At 47.9% G+C, this 12292-nt stretch overlaps 1 long non-coding RNA gene across 3 annotated transcripts; it reads right to left on the bottom strand.

Moving 5' to 3' along the window:
* Positions 1–5701: 5701 nt before the first annotated feature.
* On the bottom strand, positions 5702–10288 carry LOC119435674 (uncharacterized). Of its 3 annotated transcripts, none has more exons than XR_007464719.1 (4): positions 10010–10288; positions 9446–9789; positions 6801–7070; positions 5702–5859 (listed from the first exon to the last, which is right to left on the bottom strand). It is a non-coding gene; the product is annotated as an uncharacterized LOC119435674 (long non-coding RNA). The 3 variants fall into 3 exon arrangements; XR_007464721.1 differs by having other exon boundaries at positions 9588–9789; XR_007464720.1 differs by having other exon boundaries at positions 9685–9789.
* Between the last annotated feature and the right edge of the window lie 2004 nt (positions 10289–12292).

The following is a 12292-nucleotide window of genomic DNA, read 5'->3' as shown; positions in this document are numbered from 1 at the left end:
AACTGCGTTATCACCCTTGTACTTTAGGGTACGGCCACGCTAGCGGCAAAAATGTGCATCAGAAACGCGCGGCAACGCGTCATGCCGCGCGCGGCAAAAGCGGCAGGAATTGGGGGCCTTGCGGCGTGCCGCGCGAAATGGGTTCTGCGGCAAATGCCGCGTGCCGCGAGATGAAGAACCAATCAAGAGCGACGAGGGTGACGTCACGGTGCCATCACAATCGAAACGCCGCCGGTCCGCGCCGCGTTTTCAATCGACGATCGTCGTCTCTCGCATGAAACAACGAGCGCTCGCGGTGTTGCTCGCCCGTTCGGAGAGTGCGGGAGATCTTATCGCGCTGCTGCGCGGCGAGACGCGCGTGCCACGGTGGCCTCGCGGCAAGGCGCTGACGCGCGGCAACTTGCCCCTCGCTTTTTTGCCGCTAGCGTGGCCGTACCATTATATACGGAATATCTATGAGCCAAAACCAATTTTAGGGCCACAACACGTCATGGACACCATCTTTATATAGCAAATACGGATCTCAAGGGCCATACTTTTGCTGGCAGAAACCGAAAAAGTTGTCGCCCCCGGCACTTTGGGCGGCCAATGCCATCGTCAAGCCACCAAGCCAAGCGACATGAAAAGTCACAATGGCCGCTCGGGCCGGCGCGGGGTGGCAGTTCGCAACGTATGATGCGGGAACGCTCCCACAGTTACGACGCAACAGCGGGGTTACCAATGCATTGAGTTCTATGGGAGCTGTGCCGGGACCAGTCGAAAACGACGTAACAGCCGGGAAAACGCAGCCCCCGGGAACGTAACAGTGAGGTTCTACTGTAACACTATACGATGCTACGACGCCATCGTGACGCTCGCTCTTCGTTTCCGATGCCTCGCGCTTGTGCGAAACGACACGCGTCCACGCATCCGGTACCTGGTGACATTCCGAGGATGAGTACTTCGACGAAAACGGGTGCACGTTACAATTGAGGGCGCGTTAGAATCGAGTAAATACGGTAAACGTTTATTTTTCGAATTTTCGTGCCGAACCTGCATATAACGAAATCCTCTTTATAACGAAGTTTTTCGGGAATTTGTCAATTTCGTTACATCCAGGTTTAACTTTACTTGCAATCACACAACTTGCAATCAGCTAGCACAAGACAGGGGTAACAGGAGAACGCAGGGAGAGGCCTTTGTCCTGCAGTGGACATAAATATAGGCTGATGATGAAGACTCCTTAAGACTAATGAAGAGTCAGGAAGCCTATCGGAGATTAATTATATCACTACTTATGTGTAATGACAATTATTGAGGCAAATTACTGATGAGGGTAATTAAAGTTAATTGACATTAAATTTAATAGCCTCATCAAGAGTGACTAACGTTAAATCAATGGCACCTATTCATAATAATTAGGTACCTGAGATTAGTTCGACCTAATTAAGTAATCTCAATTGATTCATGAATTATACAAACACCTCCATATGTTTAGTCAAGCCTAATAATTTATTAAAGAATTAGGCAAGAGTTACACAATACACAATAGCATTTGTGCCTCACCATTATACAAATATTTAAGCCCAATTCATTATTTAGGTTTAATAACCACCGCTGCAGTTTGACCCGAGTGCACCACTCTCCTAAATCACTTCAAATCAGGTAAGGTTTATTCACGCTACGCAGGGAAGTGGGAAGCCGAGCTGCATGCTGCCAAAAATACACTGGGTGTACGTATTAACTCCCAGGTGTATGTCGCCACTTCCATGTTTCCAGTGCGCTTGTCTACCGAGCACGGTTTGCTAGCAGCAGACACTGTGCTGCAGGCCCCGCCCCTTGCGCATCTGTGTAGTGTGGGAGGGAGTCCACCAGGCGCTTGCATATCAGACTAGTCTGGTTATTCTGGATGCCAATAGATGACGCCACAAGTGAATGCGATTCCTCATGCTGGCGTTCTAGAAGCCTCCACTGAGCACAGGCAATGCACTCACGTGTTTCCTTTCCTAAAGGACCACTGCATACTGTTTACAATGCATGCTGTTGACAACCTGCCTATCCACACTAACATGGTGACGGCGCTGCCACCAGTTGGTCAGTCCTGCGGCGAATAGCATTTGTGCCTCACCACAAGGCTGAGATAGTCACAAATACTTCTCCATCTACTTTTACTCCGTATTAATTGTCTCTCAGTTGTGGGAGATATTTTTAAATAAATAAATACACGACACCACTGACGCATAGCAGTGAACACAATACAAAAAATCAGCTTATGCAGACATGAAATGATGGCAACCTTAGTGGATTGCTGAATATTTGATGGAGATCACTTATTTTGAAGACATTCAGCACTGCACCCAAAAAGGCCTTTGCTACATTATTTGTTCCCTTGCGGAGAGAGAGAGAAAACATTTATTGTTAATGAGGTGGGGCGACAACCTCGTAGGATGGAGCCCTTAGTTCAGGGTCCCATTGGCTCGCGCCGCCCCGCGTGCCCGTTGTATTCGCCGTCGCTGCTCTTGCGGCTCTAAGCTAGTCAGCGGAATCTCCCAGGAGGGAGGTGAAGGTGAAAGAATAGAGGAGTGACCCGGAGGGTGTGAGCATTCCCAGGTGCAATGATGTACTGTGAGCTTTGTTCAACAGTAGGGGAATAAGGGATATTGTGTGGGGTGGAAGAGGTAAACTTACAAGAGACACGGGAATGAATTGATTTGTAGCTGTCGCCACGCGACGGAATCTTCTCGGTTAAGAGATTGGTGTCGTGGGGGAAAGCGTCTCCTGCTATCTCTGTAATGTTGTAGAGTTTCATTGCAGTTCAGTGGTTCCGTTGGTGCCTTGTCTGGGTTGGACAGCTCTCTTAGTGAGCTCTCGCGCTACCGCATTAGTGCGTTCATTACAATGGAGAGGGGCATGTCCAGGTGTACAGACGATACGCACCGTGGGTAACGCTGTGGGGTGTAATGATGTAAGGATGGGGCGTGTGTAGGGTGTCACTATCCCTTGTGCCAAAGTCCTGCACGTGGGTTGTACATCAGTGACCACTGTGATGGGTCCATCCGGTGCCAGTATGGTTGAAACGTGTATGATGGCTAGGGCGATAGCAGCCTCTTCCACCGTGCCACTGTCCACAGTGTTGAGCGTGTCAGAAGCTCTCAGAGTGTCTGTGCTATCTAGTACGACTAGACACAGGGCACGTCTTTGTGTGTACTAGGCCACGTCGATGTAAAGGACCGGTGTGTCAGATGTGTCATTGCCAAAGAGTCGAGCCAGGGCTTGTGCTCTTGTCTGTCTCTAGCCTTTATGATGGTCAGGGTGCATATTCCGGGGAAATGAGGCCATGTGAATTTTCTGTCGAATGCTAAGCGCTAGAAGTGTGCGGTCTTCGTGTTGTGGCTTTCTTGGTGTTTGGTATCCTAGACAGGATAGAATGATACACCCCTGCCTTTTTCATTAGAGGTGTTTTTCATTAGAGCTGTTACAGTGGCCTTCCACTAGTTCTTGGATGGCGTTGTGTACCCCGAGTCGTAGTAGGAGCTGTGTGGACGCATGTTGCGGTAGTCCCAGTGCTGCCTTTATTGCTGTACAGAGGAAGGTGTCACTCTGGTTCGTCTCAGTTCGATTCAGGTTATGGTAGAGGAGGTGGTAGGTTAATCTGCTAATTATAAGGGCTAGCATGATACGGAGTACATCTTTTTCTAGGAGTTCTTGTTGGCGGTTCGTAATGCGCTTTATCATGTACGTTACTTGGGTAATTTGTTGGCGCAGTATGTGTAGGGTATGTGTGGCCTTCCCGTTGTATTGTATGTGAAGCCGTAGTAAATGGAGTCTGTGTACCGTCAGAATAAGGTTGCCATGGACATGCAATGTGATGGTTGGTGGCATATCAGCCTTATTGCATTTTTTTTTATTACAAGCAGGGACTTCTCAGCTACGCAGGTGAGTCCTCCGGTTGTGGCAGACTCTTGTACTATGTTTACTGCTTCTTATAGAGCGTCTTGAATGACGCTGTCCACCCCTGTGGTCACCCAGATTGTCGCATCATCGGCAAAGAGGGCGTGCAGCACGTTTGGAAGTTTGTCGTGGAGTGATGGTAGCTTTGCCATGGCCATGTTGAACAGGGTAGGTGAGACAACCAAACCCTGTGGCGTGCCTCTTCTAAAGAGAATTATGACCTCTGACTCTGTGCGTTGGGTTGAGTAGTGCTGTGAGGAGGGACCACGTCTTCGATGTACTTAGTGTGCCGTTAAAGTGATAGCAGAGGTTGTGCCAATTATTAGTGAGGCTGATGCCGTATTCTTCTGCTTCGGCTGTGATCCGTGCAATTATATTTTTCAGCTTATGGTTGTACTGCTGCCTCTTCCGTTTGGTCAGGCCTCTTTGCACCTCCCAGAGGTGGAACAGATGTCTGTCCACATCCGGTGTCTCCATTGTCGCAGTGAGTTGTTTGGTGGCAGCTTTAAAATCTGCTTGCGGCTGTTGTGTCCACTTGTGTAAGGAGGGCATGATGTGTTGTTCAGACTTGGTTCTGTTGCGTCGAAAAGCGTCTCAGTTCGTTATTTTCATTGCATGTTCTGGGCTTCATGTGGTCACCAGTTGAATTTGAGTGGCTAGAATGCTGTGACCACTGCCCAAGTTCTCCATTGGGTTGTTACCAGAGCACTGAGTCAACCCCTTGACCATTGTTAGGTCGGGGCAGGTATCTCTGCTTACGCTGTTACCCGTTCTGGTTGGTGAGTCAGGTTCTATCAGCAGAATGAATTGATGGAAAGGTTATGGCATGGGCTAGATGGTGACCTTTTGGAGTTTGATTGGTAACCCCAGGCTGGGTGAGATGCATTGAAATCCCCCAGAATAATCAATTTATTGGCTTGTTTGCTGGCACTAAAAAAAATACATGTTCAAAGTCGTCCAGTCGCAATTTAGGTGCACTGTAGATGCTAAGTAAAAACAAGCTGGTTTGATCTCGATTCCTGGGTACAATTTTAAGAGCACATGCGAAATATGGGAGCTGTAGAGCATGTGCTCGATCACTGTGATTTGTTTGGACACAAGTATGGCAGCTAGTGGTGGTTTGGTGGTGTCGTGTTTGCCTGCGTACGCGTTGTATCCAGTGAGGGTGGGAGTGCAGTGTACGTCTTGTTAGTGCTATCACGTCAGATGCTGTGTGGCTAGGAACAGTGTGATGACGTCCCTCTTCCTTGGGTACCCTCTACAATTCCACAGTCACACTCAGAAGGGTGTAGCAGCAAGTCTCTTATGTTTGCTGGCCATGGTTAGTTTATACCGCATCGCTGCTGAGGGCAGGTGTGTACGAGCTGGACGGGTAGAAGGGTGTGACCTTCGTGGTCCTCGAGTGGTGTTAAGTGTGATGTGGGAGAGAGTCCTTTTGCTGGCTGAAGGTTGCACTGATGAATTGCTTCATCTCAGTCATGGCTTGTATGACCTTTTGTAGCATGTGCTTGACATTGGCCATAATCTCTTCCTTCATTTTTTGCATCTCCGCTCTCAGGACCTCCCCCCCCCCAATCACCATTTCTGCTATCATTTCGAACACTTCTTGTTTGAGGCAGAAATTATGAGGGGGTCTCTTAAGTGCGGGTGTGGGTTCCTTGGTGAGTGGAATCATTTGTGCGGGAGGTAGTTTGTTTTGGGTTTGTGGTGCGGACAGAGGTGAAGGAAGGGAGGAGAAAGAGAAGGAAACTGGGCTGACCAACTCACCATTGTCAGCTTCCTGGTAAGCTGGTTGGGCGTTTTTGTCCATGCGGCCCAAGGCAAGAGTCTTTCGGTAGCGGTTTCTGCTGCGTCTAGCTGCGGCTCCCAGATCGGCTCCGACCATGTGGTTGCTTCTGGTCCTTGGACGGCCTGCAGCCCCTGGACCTACTGCGAGTTTGGGACTGGCTGTATTTCCTCGGGTAACAACTAACATAGTGAAAGCACTGAACAAATATTTACCACTTTAACTAAAGTCCATAGCAGTGGCAAAAGGCAAAGAATGGACAATAAATTTAGAAAACCCATTTACAGTTTCTAACGTCGACTAAAATAAATCAGGTAAGTGTGACTAACAGATGCCAAGCAGAAGTCAGTTCACACTGTGTTACATATTTAGCCAGACGAATGTAGGACAAATTCAACTTTTTTTTGCATTTCTTAAACAATTCAAGTAGCATCCTGGCGTTCTCTAAAGTACACATGTAAGCTGCCTCACAATCAAAAAGGAATACCACGCAAACAATAGAGAGAGTTTACACAGTTGCATAAATTCACGCTATTGTCTATTCATAGCCCCGAACAGTGAACCATAGGCCTAATTTTATCTGGCTGATGTCGTCCAAGGCGAAGCGCATGCTCTATCTGGGATAATACAACGTTATTACCCAGATGTTCAGAACAGAAATCGATCACATTTTTCTCGAAAGTCGACCATGTCTCTGCAGGGTCATCAGGGATGCCAAAAAAAGTAAATTGGATCGGCGTTGCCTGTTTTCTGCGTCGTCACAGTGAGATTCTATTTTTTTAGCTGTAGTTCAACGTCGACTGACGCCCTCTACTGATTCATAACCTGAAGCTCGCTGCGAATGTCTACTTGTCCGGATTCAATTCTTTGGACGGTTGCTAATACAGTAGCTAAAACAGCATCATTATCGGGGCTAGGGTTGGACTCAATAACACCGGAAAGCATCAATAACAAGTGACTGAGACAAGAGCAAACATAATTTTTTCTACTTGCTAGCATGTCTAACAAGTCGCAGGGGCACGACACCAGAAACAGGCAGCAATTCGAAGTTTTTAGGAAAAAAACAGCGTTTGAGGTAACTAACCTGAAAGAACACCAATGGTGAATGCTCCATTCTAGTCGCGGTGTAGTGCCCCAGCACGCAGTCGGTGGGCAGCAGCTTATATCGGGCGCGCTCATTACAGATAGCGATGCCGGTCCCGGTATCACATAGATGTTGCCAGCCGGTCAGCTGCTCCGGGTCTAAAATTGGCGGTTGCATCCAGAGATGGGGAGGCGCTGCCCCCGCCACTCGCCCACCGAAAAGCATGTTCATGCCGGGCGCGGGAACAGCAACGCCTAGCAGTATGACACCCTGAAAGAACACCAATGGTGAATGCTCCATTCTAGTCATGGTGTCATGCCCCGACAGCGTCAGTGGGCAATATGCAATATTGCCTATTGATAGCCGAGAACAGTGAACCAAAGTCCAATTGTCCCTCTGACTGACTTTATTTGTTGTCACTGTCTCTGCTTGCCGTGGAGAATTTACACGAAGCTTCAATCGCACTGAAGAAGCGCCAGCAGTCACTGATGGTACAGTATAAACTAAAATACACGTATCAGACAGCCTAACCAATCTATTACTGTGCCTGAACACAGTTGATACCTTGAGCACAAGAAGTTTGCTCCACAACAATACAGCGATGATGACTAGGCAATGCGTATTGACTATGCACGCAGTGATGCTCTAAGAAGCATGCCTACTGTGATGCCCTAAGAAGTCATAGGAAACAATTCTCAAGAGCCCAGCAACCCTGTGATAATGTCAAAACTAAAACCATCGATGATACCTGCCAAATAACAGCTAATGTGTCCTTACATTTCTGCAGATTTACTATTTGCTAATTTTTCAGTTTTACTACTATGCCATTTCAAACACTTTTGGTAGCTAACGCGCAGGTACACCTCAGAATTAAAAAGAAAACAGGACAAAATGTAGTCTGCAGCATTAAAATAATTTATGCATGGAAGAAAGCGCCAAGAACTGCAGGCTGCATGGACATTTTCTTTGTGCTGTTCACCCTGGAACACACAGCACAGTACTTGCATCGCTTCACGTAATCTAATAAAACCCCAGATGAAAACATAGGGAATCAAATGAAGTTGACAAGACTGCAAGTGGAACCGTGATGCAACCGTGGATCAGCTAAAGCAACGTACAGTGACAGACATGGGAAAGAGTGTGATCAAACAGTGTGAACTCGGCAAACTGAAGGCTGTAGAGTTAGTGAGAATATGAGATCACCGTGGCAAACCACATGACTGTTTCCAAGGCAGCAGTCTGTGCACTCTACCAGATTGACGCAAGAGGCACAGCACAGTCTGCTATCGGCTTAAGCAGCATGCGCTGTCATACCGGGTGTTTCGACGTAGACTAGTAAGTATTATTTAAAATAGCTTTTTTTTTTAAATAAAAGAATGGTTCCTTCGGAGACAACGCCGTCAGTGGTGGCGACCACAGGGTGACGGCTGATATATGGTAAATATTCGCTAATTAACAAGAAGTTCATTAATTTACATTTAGTTCCATCAGGCTCATCGTAATTGGGAAATTGAAGCAAGCTCTCCAAACAAGCCATATCATTTCCTGGATCTGGAAAAATGCGATTACCCACAGAACCGTGGCAGGACGAATTTCGGCTATCAGAGCACCCAATACCAAAACTGGGAGGCCTCAGCGAGCGGGAGGCCGCAGCGAGTGGAAAGCCGCGCCCTTTGTGGCGACATTCTGCTTATGTAAAGCAGCACTGGGCAGCAGTGGGAGCTGCGGCGCTGTACTCCTCGCTGTAGCAGCTCGCTGGCTTCCCGCTACTGGATGACGTAACAGAACAACACCTCGAGGGGTGCGGCTTTGCACTTGCTGTAGCCTCCCAGTTTTGGTTTTGGAAAGCAGTCCTGCTTTCAAATGTTCCAATATGTGTGTATTTTTGTGCCCAGGTGTTTTTAAATCGCTTCCCCAAGAGCACGTCCTCTGGTCGAAGTCAACAAAAAGCTCTGGCATTGAAGATTGCTGACCTGACGAAAATCTCGAAAGAGGAATCTGTAAAAATGCATACTGCTCCAATAAATGCTTCTAGCAATTTTAGCAATTACAGATCTTTTTCGTTCTGTATCTGGTGCATTGCAACATTTTCTTTCACACCAATAGATCTAATAAAGTAACACACTAATAGACCTATTCGAGTAATACACACCAATATGCCTATTAGACGAATACACTAATATACTGTATTAGTGTCAATAACCTAATAGGCAGGCTATTAGTTGTATTAAAATTTTTGCTAAGGAACTGCAACACAGGGTGAAAGAGGGTGAAATCGGTATCTGGGTATCCCAACAGTTACGGAAACACCTCCGAGAAGTTGCCAAAGGTGGAGTTCTACCGATTTCTGTGTAAGTGCATGGTAAGAAATAATATGACAGGAGGGAACGCTGGATCAGGTCAGTACGAGGTAAACAACAGTTCGCTTTCTTCGCGAGCACTCGGGTGCTGTTTTATAGCGATGTCTTTTCCCATGCTAATGACTTTTCGCGCTACGTACGGCAGTGGTCAGGGCTACGCACCGCCCGCGATATCAACGGGATCAGCTGGCCGCATCAGTCGCTAAGAATACAGCGGAAGGCATCGCTACAAAACAGCGGCCTGCTTTTGGTTCTTCAGATAAATTTCCCGACACAATCGCGTACCTTGCTTTTTCTTTTAGGCCCGAGGAAGAGTTGTGGCAACCTGTGCGAGGCCGAACACGCATATGCACCGCGCACTTCGTCTTACTTCGATCGAAACAACGATAACATCACACTTGCAGCAGCACACTTGCCACCAGCTTACGCGCGCGGCGAAGGATGAGGCGACATCGTCAATTGTAGCACAGCCGTATGGGTTTGGGGCACTACGGTGTCTCCCACGATGTACTCCATGCACTCACGTAATCGAGCTGCTGCGTCGCCAAACGCTGGACCGAAGTCACCGATCACGGAACGACGCCGCACGGTGGCAGTCCATCTTCGCTTCTTTTCATGCGCGTTGGGAGCTGCGGCGGAAAAGCGTTCACATCGAGGCTGCTGTCACCTCATCAACGGCACCAATACGAAAAAATATAAACGAATACAAGCTAGAGTCACGTTTCTACCTGCGGTGGGCGCGTACACACACAACATAATCCCCAAAACGTCCGATCCTCCGAGGTCATCTAACGATGAAGAGAGATTGCCGCCGGTTCTGCACAAATGAAAACAGGGACACACACTCACCCGTTGTCTTTAGGGAACCGGAAGAACCTTGCCGGACCTGTTTTTGAAGTATTGGTGCAACCACAGCACGATGCACGAACGGTGCCAGTCGTGAAACATCGCGGCGCGCAAGCACACAGCGAGCGAGGCCACGAAACGGCCCACGCCGGTCAACGCGCGCTTCCCGATAACAGCAGAAAACGGAACTTCAGGGAGCGGGCTGGCGCGGCGCCGACACGGCGGCGGTACAGTTCTAGTTAGTGTGTACTAGAATATGGTCGAGTGGGACGAGCGGCTGGGGCGGCGCATGCTTTGCAGCTTCTTACACCGTGCTTTGCAGTGAGTCGCCCGACGTGGAAAAATACTGGGGCGGCGCAGCGGTCGAAGTGAATTCTATAGGTCGAAGTGTATATACAGCAGGGGCTTAGGCAGGGGTGCCCTCGGTCACCTCTGTTACGGTATGGGTAGGTGTGCCGACCGGCGCGTCTGGAGCGTAGTTCACCGCTTCTCCGCATCATGACGCAAAATTAGCGCTGCGGTCAGTAGAACGGTTCCGCAGCGCGCGTCGTCTGCTACAGCGGGCTGGCGGCGAGCAAAAAAATAAATAAATAAAGCCCGTATTTTAATATTTGTATGTCGTCTGTTCGTGTCAGTTTCAAAGGTGAAGAGCTCCGCGTCTCTCGTACTGTTTGCAAGTTCCTAAGCGATGTGGAATGTTCCAGGTCGGAAAAATGACCAGCGAGATTAGCGGCGGCATTGCTCCACCAAAGAAGACCACCAAGGAGACTTACTGCTTCGCTCCGAACTGCAAGTCGAGCTATAAATTTGTGAGAAAGACAGCGAAAATGTTCCGCTGTCTCACAGCGGAAATGTTCGCCCGGGCTGCTCAGTAGCTTGGTCAGTATCGGCGACGTTAATGAGCAAGCCGTACACCGAAAAGCGTACGTCAATGAGCTCCTCGACATAGGAAATTTGCAAGCCGCACATTAGGAGCTCAGCGCCTGCGACATCCAGCACCGCTGCGCTGCTACAGGGAAAAGAAAAGTGACTCTAGGCTTATATTATATATAGCAGGCTATGTAGCAAGGAAGTTCCTGCAAAGAACCAAGTGCTCCGATTGCTCAGGGACATTACTGAATTCAACAGAATGAGTATAGTAGGTCAGGGCTGTTGCTCCCTTTTGAAGCAAAAAAAAAAAAAAAAACTGGTAGCATCGCTCGAAGACTCCTTCAAGTTGTGCTTCAGTTTAAATGAGTTACGAAGCAACAGTATCGCCAACTTTACATTCTTTCTGCAGCTGAATCTTCCGAATTTGATCGGCTGTGAGCGGCACAAGAAAGAGCTCACAAACGATGTTGTGAAATTTTATTCAATTACACGCCTTTACTTTCTTGTCAAGGGCAAGAACATGTCGCGTGAAAGCAACAGGGAGAAGAGGAATCACCTGAAGCGGAGGCGTGTGCTGTGAATAATGCTATGATGTGGTGGACCAACGTTGCGACCTTGCTGGCGCTGGGCTCTTTATGTTGGTGCGTCAAGTTATGAGAGCGTTTCTTGTATTTTAAATATATTCATAAATCTAGCCCAAGACGTATTGCTTTATTTTATTGCAACCAAACAGTGAACCATATTCACTTACCAACACAATTCGTCTAGTAACAATTTAAATACCGCAACTGCGAGGCAGCAATAAACACAATAGCTGGATTTCTCGAAATTGAAACATTAGAACTCACTAAATATCACGCAAACACGTTTCCATATACCGTATAAAACCACTGCAGTTTTGTTTTATGCATGGAAAAAATGCATCTACGTATTTAATGCAATGGGCTGGAGCGCCGCATTTGTACCAATAAATATATGTGACCAATCGCCAAGCTAGAAAATTTACTTCAGCATATCGTGTCTTCTGAGTAGACGACAGTAACAAATTCCCCAATTCTGGCTTTGCTTACTCTGCTTGAAACGCCATTGTATAACGCGTCCTTCAAAGCTAGAGCAGAGGCAGCGATACTATCAAACACGCTGCTCGTCTACACAGCGCAGCCGACGTTGCGCGCAGCTCAGCCATTCTACTGTCCGCAGCGCCACTTCTGCGTCATGATGCGGAGAAGTGGTGAACTACGCTTGGTCGGCACACCTACCCATCTAGCCACCGTACCTCTGTTGTTTATGCTGTATTTACAAGGATTAGAGAAAAAAATAGAGAGGAGCGGACTTGGCTTCAACCTTTCCTATTTCAAGCAAGGAGAATGGATTAAACAGTCATTACCAGGACTGATGTATGCGGATGACATTGTA

Source organism: Dermacentor silvarum, unplaced genomic scaffold, assembly GCF_013339745.2.
Source record: "Dermacentor silvarum isolate Dsil-2018 unplaced genomic scaffold, BIME_Dsil_1.4 Seq821, whole genome shotgun sequence".
NCBI lineage: Eukaryota > Metazoa > Arthropoda > Arachnida > Ixodida > Ixodidae > Dermacentor > Dermacentor silvarum.
The sequence above is the reverse complement of the archived record's forward strand: the minus strand, read 5'-3'. Positions and strand labels throughout refer to the sequence as shown.